The sequence below is a fragment of the Natator depressus genome, chromosome 2 (assembly GCF_965152275.1).
Source record: "Natator depressus isolate rNatDep1 chromosome 2, rNatDep2.hap1, whole genome shotgun sequence".
Lineage (NCBI taxonomy): Eukaryota > Metazoa > Chordata > Testudines > Cheloniidae > Natator > Natator depressus.
Window position 1 is genome coordinate 43,475,715 of NC_134235.1, and position 13,779 is coordinate 43,489,493.

At 40.9% G+C, this 13,779-nt stretch overlaps 1 protein-coding gene across 2 annotated transcripts in view; it reads left to right on the forward strand.

Annotated features, from left to right (window-relative positions):
• Positions 1–13,779, forward strand: part of TRIQK (triple QxxK/R motif containing) — an 87,449-nt gene that overhangs the window by 13,487 nt on the left and 60,183 nt on the right. The window lies entirely within an intron of this gene.

Sequence of the window (13,779 nt, forward strand, 5' to 3'; positions counted from 1 at the left end):
TAGTCTGCAGAAGAGAAGAATGAGGGGGGATTTGATAGCTGCTTTCAACTACCTGAAAGGGGGTTCCAAAGAGGATGGCTCTAGACTGTTCTCAATGGTAGCAGATGACAGAACGAGGAGTAATGGTCTCAAGTTGCAATGGGGGAGGTTTAGATTGGATATTAGGAAAAACTTTTTCACTAAGAGGGTGGTGAAACACTGGAATGCGTTACCTAGGGAGGTGGTAGAATCTCCTTCCTTAGAGGTTTTTAAGGTCAGGCTTGACAAAGCCCTGGCTGGGATGATTTAACTGGGAATTCGTCCTGCTTCGAGCAGGGGGTTGGACTAGATGACCTTCTGGGGTCCCTTCCAACCCTGATATTCTATGATTCTATGATTCTATGATTTGATAGCTGCTTTCAACTACCTGAGAGGTGGTTCCAAAGAGGATGGCTCTAGACTCTTCTCAGTGATAGCAGATGACAGAACGAGGAGTAACGGTCTCAAGTTGCAGTGGGGGAGGTTTAGGTTGGATACTAGGAAAAACTTTTTCACTAGGAGGATTGGTGAAACACTGGAATGCGTTACCTAGGGAGGTGGTGGAATCTCCTTCCTTAGAAGTTTTTAAGGTCAGGCTTGACAAAGCCCTGGCTGGGATGATTTAGTTGGGGATTGGTCCTGCTTTGAGTAGGGGGTTGGACTAGATGACCTCCTGAGGTCCCTTCCAACCCTGATATTCTATGATTCTAAGTGTCGGGGCTTGGGGGAAGTGGCGGAGTGGGTGGGCCGATGGTTGAGACCCCCAGCCCCTGGCAAAGTTGGTGCCTGTGCTTGGGAAGCTGCTGCTACTGCTGCGCAAGGTGCTTCTGCTAGCCTACGGCACCTTCAGTCTCCTTGGCTGCCTCATTGCCTGCAGTGCCAGTAGGCTATGCCTGTGTGGGGTAAGGTGGGGGCACCTCCCAACTATAGTAGAGTACCTGTATTAAATTGCTTGTTTAAAATGTATATAATGCCTTTTGTCTGGCAAAAAACAATTTTCCCTGGAACCTAACCCCACCTATTTACATTAATTCTTCTGGGGAAATTGGATTCGCTTAACATCATTTTGCTTAAAGTCACATTTTTCAGGAACTTAACTACAACGTTAAGTGAGGAGTTACTGTATCAATTTTCATTAACACAGCCTGTATGAAAGCCCATCAGAGTAGTAAAGCTAAGGTCTCAGCAGAGGGGTGTGTGTGATTGTGGAGGGGTAGCATTACACACCCATAATCCTGCAATAAAATGGAAACAACTGTAATTAAACTCCTACACAAAATTGATATAGCTCTTCTCTGCTCTTCAAGCCTGCTTACAGGGTAATAGGACGTAGGGTGTAGTAGTGATGGAACAAAATGATAGTACTAGGAAGAGAGTAGCCTTTGTTAGATTTCTCATATTGGTATTGTATTTTATCTGTTCATTTATTTGCTCTGATGCAAGCTGGCCTAGATTTATATTATTGAATACCCTGGTATTCTTTGTTTTATGTAGAAACTGTAAGGATATATTTTGGACACTGTATTTTTCCCCCTCTCATAAAACTTTATGGTAATATTGAAGCACATGTTCTCCTTTTGACGCCAGCCAAGGGTGTGAGCTAACTTCTAATGTTTAGAGACGTGCACCCAGGATGTTAAAGTGGACTATTTTATTTTGGGCTATGGCTTCTGAAAAGATCTTCCTGTCCCTATAGCACCTCATTAAATGCTCGCATCGTAGAGACTGAAGGTTTCGCTTTCACAAATGTCCCAACTTTCCCACTGCTAACTGGTCTGAGGTCCAGAAATCAAATACAGAACTGCGTATTGGGTTGTGACTAGGGTCCTACCAATTTCACGGCCATGAAAAATGCGTCACAGATGGTGAAATCTGGTCTCCCCCTGTGAAATCTGGTATTTTGTGTGCTTTTACCCTATACTATACAGATTTCACAGTTTCTCAAATTGAGGGTCCTGACCAAAACGGGAGTTGCAGGGGGGTTGCAAGCTTATTTTAGGGGGGTCACAGCATTGCCACCATTCTGTGCTGCCTTCAGAGCTGGGCAGCCAGAGAGTGGCAGCTGTTGGCCAGGTGCCAAGCTCTGAAGGCAGCGCCCTGCCATCAGCAGCACAGAAGTAAGGGTAGCAATACCATACCATGCCATCCTTACTTCTGCACTGCTGCTGGCAGCAGCTCTGCCAGCAGCCGCTGCTCTCCAGCTGCCCAGCTCTGAAGGCAGCACAGCCGCCAGCGGCAGCGCAGAAGTAAGAGTAGCAGTAGCGCAACCCCCGCGTACAATAACTTTGTGACCACGCCACAATTCCTTTTTGGGTCAGGATTCCTACAATTACAATAATGTGACATTTCAGGTTTAAATAGCTGAAATCATGAAATCTATGATTTTTTAAATCCATGACCGTGAAATTGACCAAAATGTACTGTGAATTTGGTAGGACCCTAGTCATGACCCCAGCTATTATGCCTACAGAGTATTCTAATATATTTTAATTATTATAGCATTGACTAAAATGTTGGTGGAAGTTGGATATATATAACTGGGAAGGTAATACATGGTCATGGTTTTAAAAACAGAGTTAGACAGACCTTAATCCAGTTAGGAGATAGTCATGTTATACCAAATTTAGCTAAAAATTTCCTAGCTACATCTCGAAAACTTTGAAGTCCTGTCTCTCTGATCCATGGCACGAGGCAGTCCCCAGAGGGTGTACAGCTAAGATAGGTGACTCCTATGCTGCACCTCCCACTTTTTGACCTATTCAAAAATATCAGAAATACGTAGCATGACAGTTCAAACTAACAATGGTAAAGTTTAGCAATGTCTAGACCAATAGGCCGATAGTAAGTGCATGCACAGCTGCAATGCAGGATATAAGCAAAAAGCCTCCAGAATGCCACCTTTTTCTGCTGTTGGTTTTGAGCAAATGCAGTTGAAATTGTGCAGCACAAAATAGTGAAAACATGCAGCACTAAAGTGAGGCCAGGGCTTTTGTTGTTATAAAGTAAGCAGGTTGCTACTTTTTCTGCTAGTTACCAGCATTTGTATCTTCAGTGGACCATTGGTCCATGCAAAGGATTTGGTCCAATTTTGATATGTAACTTTAATTGAATTATCCTGGGATTATGACTGGAGCTTTGAGTGGAGGACCTAAGATCAGCTGAACATTTTAATTTTACATCTGGGAGGAGAATCCAGTAGAATTACAACTTCATTTTTCATAGCCAAAGTTAAAGAAAAAATTACAGAAGAATGTTGAATTAGGATATGTATGTTCATTTTGTCTTCTGATCTCCATTTGAGAACATTAAGGGTATGTCTACACAGCAGCTAGACACTTGTGGCTGGCCTGTGCCAGCCTACTCGAGCTCTTGGGGCTTGGGTTGTTTCATTGCTGAGTAGACTTCTGGGCTTGGGCTGGAGCCTGAGCTCTGGGATCCTGCGAGGTGGACTCTGCCTAGTTGCTGTATTGACATACCCTAACAGGTTATGGTGTTTTTAATCAGTTTTTTTTAAAAAAATCCAAATTAAAACTATTCGTGCACTTATTATTTCTTTTACTCTGACTAAAATATTTGTATAAGCTAATTCACTTTCCTGAATATCAAATACAACATGAGGCGCAACAAAGGAGCATGAAACATTTTTTCATTCATAAATCAAATTTAAATGATTCCCTAGTTCATCAAAGGAAATGAAAGGTGAAGGATCAAAGAGGGAATCAAAGTGCCTATATTCAACCATACTGCAGACTGTTTGCTGTTGATATTTTGAATCACTGAGGCAGAAGAAATAATTGATTCTAGTCATTCCTCTTGACTCAAGAAGCTTTCAACTTGCACAGTAAAAGGTGCATGCTTTATTTTCATGTTGTAGAAGAGTGACAAGTGCCTTTGCTCTCCTTATCTACCTTCAAATCACAATCAACATGGTACAGCTTCTGTGTTTGCTTTTAATGCTGCTTATATATATCACATACCGTATATAATAGGTCCCATTATTTTAAAAAAAAAAGTTAGCATTAAATATCACATGTACTCATATATATCATATAATTTTTCTTTCAGAGAGAACCCCCCACCAGTTCTTCATTTTTGTGTTGTGTGATGATGAAAACCATATATAATATTATCTGATTTTATATATTTTAATGGAAAACTACAGAATTTAAGGTAAATTTAAAATAAAGATCTTGAAAATGAGTAATATTAATATGTTAGCCATGTTGTCTTCATTCATTGGCATTCTTTCCATCTTCCAGTTCTGAGAGATGCTTCTGATCTGTATTCAAGTAGATAATTGCCCCTCTAGAGCAGGTATAAAAACAGTGTTTTGTTTGTAGTTTGTACATCGACAAGGCTAACTGCCACACAATGGGAGGCATTAAAACCCTCTGCAGTATGTTTACCTGAGAGAGTTTTCTTCTTTTAGTGTCAGAAGGGTAGAGACTCTTTTTTGATTGCAGACATTCAGTATTTTTAAGTGAATATAGTATATTACATTGAACAGAAGTCTGAATTTTTAAGACATAGGACAGCTTGTATTGAGAGCCCCAGCAGACCATATACTGAGAGCCCAGTAAGAGAAAGAATGTTGCTGTTGCTTTCTCTATCATATCAGACTTAGGCCCACATGCAGCAAAGCATTTAGATACATACTTAACTCGGGTAATGCTACTAACTCCAGCGGGACTACTGACATGCTTAAATTAAACACATGTTGAAGTTCTTTGCTGGATCTGGGGTATGTGTCTGACAATAACAAGCACTGGAACTTTATTCATGTAAGCTCAAATTCAAATGTTTATACATATAAATGAGATGGGATAGAATTCTCCTTTGTGTGATTGCAGAGTCCATATGTTTTGTGGGGCTTTGTGAGAAGAGATACAGAAACCCAGGTAGACTTCCCTTCTTCCACATGGAACCAAAGTCTATGACTACTTATATGCAAATGCCATGAAGTAACATATTTTTATTGGATATATTAAAGAATTACTATGAAAAAGGCATTTTAATATGCTACAATCAATACATTAATAAAACATTATATACACCCACACACACACATACATATATGGATAGGTAGATAGATATGATATATAATATACTATTACTCATGAAACAGATATGTCCTTTCTACATGGACTACATGAGTAGCTATTTCCCCACACCTAAAAATGGGTTATATTTTCTAGTGAAGGCATTAATATTTTCACAGTCTTGAATCTTAAAATTTTGTTCAGATGAAAGTCCATCTTTACATCAAAATATATGTAAATGCCAGAAAAAACAAAGCTTAATGAGGCCTTGATGTGGGTTGCAGCTCCCGGGTGCTATTAAATGGATGCACAGGGGCTCTGTGAGGGTTCTGGGTTCAGGAGGAATGGGATTCTGCAGGGGGATCCAGGTGAAGGTCGTTGGGGCTCATCGGTGGGGGGAGGTGTAGGTGTGGGAGGATGGGGCTTGGCAGGGAGGGTCTGGGTGTTGGGAGAGTGGGCCTTGATGGAGTTGGGGTCTGGGTGCAGCTGGTTGGGGCTCGGTGGGGTGAAGGTCCAGGTGTGGGAGGCTCATCAGGGTGGTCTGGGTGCAGGGGGGTAGGACTCATCCAGTTGGGGGTTCAATTGCGAGGGCTTAGCGGGGGATTATCTGAGTGGAGAGGCAGGGGTCCGAATGCAGGGGAGAGCAGCTAGGTGGGGTGGGGGGCTGCATGCAGGTTGTTGGGGCTTGGCAAGTGGGTCTGGGGAGGGTCCGGATGCACAGGGGTTGGGCGGACGGGGGAGCAGCTCCCTGTGCAGTGACCCCTCCCCCTGCGGCTGAGGAGCGATGTGGGCAGGAAGCGGCAGGGTGTGTGTGTGCAGAGCTTCCTGTAGCTGGGGGAGATTTCTGGGAGTGAGTCTGACCTGGCCCTGGCTGCTCCTTGCAGGGGAAGAGGAAGTCCTGTCCTTCCCCACCCCCATCCCAGCTGGGACTAGCAACTGAGCCCGGGTAAGAGCTACCAGCTGGGGCATCCCCAGCCCCTCTTTCCACGGTGATTTATCTCTCTGCTGGCTGCTCCAGGTGCATGAAACGATGTGGCTGGGGAGGGTCATCTGGCTGCTCTTGCAGTTTTCCTTTCCTTCTCCATCAGCAGTAATTTTTCTGTGGGGGACATGAATTCTGAATAAGCACAGTGGCGCAGAATTCCCCCTGGAGTAACGACTTGAGTGAGAGTGGAAACAAGCCATTTATTTTTGTACAGATGTCCCCTTTTTTATCAAATTTGACTGATGTGAATATCTTGATTTAAATCCTACCAGAACTGTATTTTAATTAAAATAATATTTTTTCTCACATGATCAAAATCAATCGTTATATTTTTAATCCTTATCTTTAGTATTCGGTGTCTAATAAAATATTTTAAACTCTTTTTGAAGAAGATACTTAATTTGTTTTTCATTTGTTGTGGATTTTGAAATGAACTAAGGAATATAGAATATTGAGTTAGGGTGCTGTGTATTTTTGCCATTCCTATTAGGTAAAATCAGAATTGCTCTATTGTGTGCCATAGGCACAATATTACTAACAGATAATGGAGTTTCTCCTTTGCCTAAAGTGGTAGGTGTCTGTCTGAAAGCAATAGGGTATGAGTTCTAGTTCTGTTGCTGCCAGGAAGTTCTGAGTTATCATGCACCATAGTGACGGCAGCTGTGACTTCTAGTTGGCCATGAGGTTTGTTTTAGCCCTTCGTTCTGTTGTCCTTATTTAATGTATTAGATTTTTTTGTCACTAGCAATGTTTTCCCACTGCACTTATGGATCATTATGGTCTCCCTCCTTTGGCTAATTTAACTCTATTAAAAAACTGTGTTTATTCAACTGACTATGCAACTTATTGACAAAAGACCTATTTAAAGTCCATTGAAGTCAGTGGAACTCTTTCTATTGACTTCTATAGATTTTTAAATCAGACTCGGAGTTATAGACTGAGTTAAGACTCAGCTGCCTTTATAGTTTGAAAACATAGGCCAACATTGAATAAATAAAAAAAGTGTGTTTGCCTGTTTGTGGCATCCATTTGTAGTACATGCAGATGGATAGCTACATGTATAGATATTCGGTTACTCATTATGAGTATATCCATATTGATGCGTGTGTAAATTAGACTTAGATGCTAGTGTCTGAAAATTTGGCCCATAACATTGGCATTCTGCAGGGAGTCCTTTCAGTCACAAATTCTTAATTTCTCTTCTGTCAAATTAATAATTACATTCCAAAATTAATTATCTTTAATGTTCAAAAATACTATATACTAATATTTAAAAAACTTTTATAGTTGAAGAATCAAAACACATTATTCAACACCAAGTCTCATTTTCATGGAATTTTGCATTCATGCAGCTCTTGGTATGTACAGTGGAACCTACTTAAGATTTTATTATTGTTATTAATCATTTATATAGCATCATAAATGTACAAAGCACAGTGCCATGTGCTTTATAGTCCCTATATTTATTTTTTATTAATTTTTTTTTAGTCATTCACAATATGTTTCTATTCCATTAATGAAAGGGACTGTATGATCCCTTAGATGGCCAGAATAATATTCTTTGAAATTCCCATGAACAGTAAAACAGAAGTGAATTTCAACAGTAGTGAGTTAAATTCTCCCATAGTCAGATCTTGAATGGACATTCAAACAGTTCTTTGTCTATAGCTCTCATTAATTGTCAAAATCAGAAATATATTATTGACAACGGAGTGTGATATCGGCAACTTCTTCATCTCAGATAGTGATCAAGATGTGATAGAACAGGAGAGAAAAAGATAAAGCACTCCTCTTGTGGTGCAAGGAAAGAGAAGGGAAAAAAAGACCAAAGAAAAAATTCCCCTTTAAAAACCTGAAAACAAACTAAAAAACAAAATATCATTCAAATCACTTGTACGTGATTTTTTAAAAAAAAGCATTTTTGTAGAAGCTGAGAGCTGGGAGAAAGCTCACATTGATTTCTAATGACCTGAAACTACTCCTTAAGTCTTTTTTAGCAATATCTGAAAGAACAGTGACAAACTCCTTTAGATGGTTTTTAAATGGTATGTAGTCATTAAAATTCCAGGAACCTGCACAGAGTTTAGAGTTTGTACAGCACTTTATGATTGTGTAGAATTCAGGTTAAATAAAGAAACACAAGAAAGGGGGCTCGATCCTGCACCAACTGACATTAATGAAATTTTGCTATTGAGTACAGTGGAAGCAGGACTGAGCCCATACTTTGTTAAATGGTGTGAATTATTTTGGGAAATAATAGATATATTTATGAGTGAAATATTTCTGTTTTAAACAGGGGTGACAATTTTCGCTTCAAAGTATTTCGTGAGTCAGAAAGGTTCCAGATCTTTTCTTTTTAGAAATCTGATCTGATGGTTACGTTTGAAACCATTCCTGCAGCAAGATTCATAAATAATAAATATTATCTCTTATTAATCCATATTTTAGCTTAACTCTGGCTCATAGCAAGCTACTTCCTCAGGGAATGCAGAATTCTTTACAAGGGAAGGTGATGAGCCACAGCTCCCAAGGAATTAAATTGTGAAAACAATCTTGGTTTCGTACATGCTAATATAGATCTGTTATTCCCCTTCCACATTTATCACAACACATTTTAAATTGTGGCTGATCTTTTATGCAAATAGCTGTCTTATTAGACATTGCGGCTGTATGTGCTAATGTCTCTATGGGTTTCTCGGGAGTTTGCTATCTAACCATCAAAGCTGTAGAAATGAATGATGATTACTGCATGGCTTTGAAGAACAAAGAAAAGTCACAGCATTTTAGAGGTTCTAGATGCCTGAGTCAGTGACAGCTTGAACCACACAGATGAACAGGAATGTCTCTGTGGCTCATATTAAGTAGGCCAAATATATATTTTAACTAATGGGAAGTAATTTTTCTGCACTCTTGTATTTTATTGGCAGTACAGTACTAAAACTGCAAGCATCTTTCACAGCTAACATTTTGTTACAAAACATTCCTAGGCTATTGAAAGTGCAAAAGGCAAGTCAAAGTTGTTTCTAACAGTGGAATAAAGTAAGCAAAAAACTAGATTTTGATGTATAAAATTTTGTATTATCTACTTTATTAGTTGAAATATTAACTTTATTTTCCATTACCGTTTCCATGGTATAAGCATTATGTGGGAATCAGTTGCCTTTCTTCCCAGCTGGGTTATGATTTTATGGGCAATGGGGGCGAGGGACTGAAAAAAACCAAATGCAATTCTTTTTCCTTAGTTTCATTCAGCTTAGTATATGCTATAGATACCTAAATGTGGGTTATTTACTGAGTTAAATGTACTTAGTGTATGAAAATCTTTAGTTAATGTTAATGGAGTTACTGTGTATTTGCACTGATATAATGGGTGCTGATTTCTGGCCAGTACTGTCAGCAAAAAGCAGAATTGGGCCCTAAATGACCAAATGGACAAACAGTGAAAATAACTGCTACATTGTTTGATGCATGAATAAGCCCTGGGGATAATTCCTGGGACTGTGCTTTGAACCTGGCTTGAAAACAGTTATGCCATTGACAATAGCTCATTTGACAAACTTGTCTTGGTGGTTTAATATGTATTTTTTGCACATGGATTTAAAGCCAGATTTTGGCGATTGGAATAGAGGGTGAAATTAATCCATTTCCAGCATCCCACTGCACCAGGTAAACCACGTGTTGTTACTTGGCGGGGAGAGAAACATACAGAGGGAGCAGCTGTATACAGCGTCTTAGTACCTCTTATATAACACTCAGCTGGTGTGTTTGGGGTCGGCTGGAAGGGTTATTGGAACCATGATTGTGTGGATCTAGTAGAAAAAAGTGATACCAAAGTGTGAAGAAGCTGTGATTATTAGTGGGAATAGCAGTCTCAGAGGGACTGTGTGCAGGTCCCTAGCCTGCCTGCAAGTTGGGAGGTAGATTCCAAACTGCTCTAGTCTATTTGGAGTTCTCTATACAAAAGGTTGATTAATTAGATTTTGGAAGGTGATGGGTAAATTTTATCCTTGCTGTTTTAATTTTAGAACATCTGTACGTTTTGATATATTACTCTGAAGGTTTTCAAAATAATGTTAATAGAGAGATAGTGGATTTAGACTCTGGAGACCTGAGTTAGGTTGTAAATTTGTAGTCCCCATTTGTACAATCCCAATTACTACACATGTATAATATAATCTGATTTGTCATCTCTGGTCAAGAGAAATCTGGAATTGGAATAGCAAGTGTGAGGACTAAGGTACCTCAGTTCTGTACTGAGCTGCAATCCAGTAAAATCCATGCGGTTCCCTTTTCAGAATTTTCTCTGAATTCATCTGTTTATTCCCTACAGTGGAAGAAAATGAGTCAGACCCACACTTCTTGCTGATTCCCAAACATGTGCATGGATCTTGGGTATCATCCTGGGATAGGGGGCCATCCATGTGGAGTCCCTGCATTTCTGCAGCAGCTCTGCATCCCCTGGTGCTGCCCTGTGGCTCTCTGACAGCATGGCACTGTCAAGGCTCCCCAGTTACTGTTCTTGAGACTCCCCTTTAAGAGCAAGGAGGGTTAATATAAGAAATAGAGGAAAGTTAATACAGGCTCTGACAGTATTTATTCTCCTCTGGTTTTGCTGCTAGGTGAGGTTGGAGGACAATCAAAGTGGCTCCACCTACTATCTACTCTTTCCTCACTTGGCGATATCTAAAACTATGGACAGGCTTCCCTGGGTGGCAGGAGAATGGGGCACTGCTGCTGTGAAGGCAAGCAGACTCCCCCTTCTACTTTGGATGGGGGAGGTAAGTGCATGGGAGGCCTCTTCATGTGGATCTCACAAGCACAGTCTGGCCCTATATCTGTATGAGCCTGCACATTGCATTCTCTCTTACTAGCTCATATTCTTGGGCACCCAGATTCTGTGGGGATGGGCATAGTAGAAGTCTGAATAATAGCAGACTTTAAGTTCAGTCAGTGATTTATCGAAGAAAAATAGTTATACTAAAAGTGATTTCAACTATACCAAGGTTCATATTGGATGGCAGCTTGTTTTGTTCAAAATTCTTAAGCTACGTTTATTGTTCAAACTAATGAATTCTATAATATTAATAAACCAAATTATAGAAAAAGAGTACTTTTAGAAATCATCTTATATTGTTTGTAATATAGATGATTAGTTCCAGTATTTCGTTGTTCTTCTTTGAACGACTGTACAAGAGCGTCGCGTGGTGCCCAAGGTACCAACACTCATTCCTTCACCTCTGCACCATCTGGGAACATGGGATGCAGCAGTTAGTGTTCCTTTCAAAATGGTACCTTCGAGGGGAAAGCAGCAAATGATCTCGGCAGCACCCCCTTCACAACAGAGTGGTAGGTTTTTAACATGGTGCAAGCGCAGTAATCCCTTCCCTGTCCCTTTTCAGGGACCTCTCATAAAGCCATGTTGATTTATAAAGCGAGACATTTTTCGGCCCATGTTAGATGAGCTTGGCTTGCTGATCAACATGGAGAAGTCCATCCTGTCTCAGGTTCAAAAAACAGATTTGTTGGAGCTACGTTTGAGAGAGCTATGGGGCTGGTTGTGCAGAGTGTATTTCATTGAGGAAGCATCATGGACATGATAGTTCACATTCCAAATTGAGTCTTATCCTCCCTAGATTGGTGGATAGGTCCCTGCTAACGTTTTCAAGGGAGTTCCCTTTGCCTGGCCTCAACAATCTCTCATCTTAGTCATGGATGCCTCGGACCAGCTTACTAGTTGAGGAGGGGTGGGACTCATTTGGGTCTGCTACAGTCACAAGAGCTCTGGTCTTCCCAAGATCTCAGTCTGCATATAAATGTCAGGGAGTTGCAAGCTATCTGGTTAGCTTGCATGGCATTTCTTCCACAAATCAAAGGAAGGGGTTTGTTGGTTATGACCAATGATACAGTGGCCATGTTTTATAAAAAAAACAAAACCAAGAGGAGCCTGGTCTTCACTGCTGTGTCATTTTAGCAGTTCTACTTTGGGCCTTCTGCATTGCCAATTTCATAATCCTGAAAGCAGCTTACCTTCCAGGGATCCACAGTACATTGGCAGATTGCCTAAGCAGGTTGTTCATCAACCACTGCAAGTGGCCCCTTCACTCAGATGTAGCAAGGTCCATTTTCCAGCTCTGGGGAACTCCCCAAGTGGATCAGTTTGCAACAAAAGACACGAGTTTTGCTCCACAGTGGGCTACAGTCCAGGTTCGTTGACTGATGTGTTCTACTGCCATGGTCAGATGAACTCCTGTATGCTTTTCTTCCCATTCCTCTCCTGCCCAAAGTTCTGTGCAAAGTTAAGCAGAACAAGGCTCATCTTATGCTGAGGGATGGCCCTGTCAGCACTGGTTTTTGGAGCTAGTAAACCTGTCAGTCCCCCATTGTCATTCCTACTACACATGAACTTGATTTCACAGAATCAGGGTCACCTCCTCCATCCCAATCTGCAGAACCTTCTCCTGATGACTCGGAGGCTTTGTGGCTAATGTCTGCAGAAAAGTCATGTTCTAGGGTTGTTCAGGAAGTGCTGCTAAATAGTAGAAAACCATCAACTAGGAGTATTTATTTGGCTAAATGGAAGAAGTTCTCTGTCTGGGTCAGAGTGAAGAGAACTTCCCTGGTCTTAGTCCTGTATGTGCTGAACAGAAACAATCTTCTGTTCCTAAAACACTAAGCATTGGCGATTAGTTCAATCAGAGTGCATTTATTGGCTATCTTAACCTTCCACCCACTTGTTGAAAACCATTCTCTTTTTTCAGCCTTATGTCTGTAAGATTTTTAAAGGGCCTGGATAGACTGTTTTCACAGGTGCAAAATCCTGTTCCCCCACGGAGCTTGAATCTAGTCTTAGAAAAACTGATGGGTCACCCCCTTTGAACCTCTAGCGACCTGCTCCCTGTTGCACCTTTCTATAAAGGTGGCATTTTTAGTGGCTATTATGTCAGCCGGGGGAATTGAGGGCATTGGTATTAGGTCCTCCGTATACAATTTTCTATACAGACAAAGTTTGCATTCGTCTCCACCCAAGGTTTCTTCTCAGGGTGGTTTCTAGTTTTCAGATTAACCAAGCAGTCTTCTTACCAACCTTCTTTCCAAAGCCTCATGATCATAAAGGTGAGGAGAGGCTTCATACTCTAAATATTAGAAAAGCTTTAGTTTTTTTTTTAAATCTAGAACGGACTAAACCTTTTAGATCTTCGACACAACTGTTCACAGCATGTGTGGACAGAATGAAGGTCTGTCCTGTATCCACCCAAAGGATCACATTTTGGATATCTATGTATGTTACCAGATGGCGAATGTGAAGCTTCTGGATAGAGTTTTGGGTCAGTTGACTAGATCCCAAATAGCTTCTGCGGCCTGTCTGGCCCATGTTCCCATATTAGACATTTGCAAAGTGACAACCTGGTCATCATGGCATATGTTTTCCTCTCACTGTGCTATGTCTTGATAGTCTAGAGACATTGCTAAGTTTGGACAAATTGTCCTGCAGTCTCTGTTCAAATAGGCTCTGAGCCACCACCAGATTGGAATGCTTTTGAGTCATCTGTGATATCACTTGAAGAAGAAGAAATGGTTACTAACTTTTCCATAATTGTTGTTCTTCAAGATGTGTAGCACATGTCCATTCCACGACCTGCCCTTCTTCCCCTCTCCATTGGAGTCTTTCCGATAGGAAGAAGCTGAGGGGGGTCAGTGGTGGCTCCGCGCTTTATGCCTGCATGAGGCAGCAGAGGG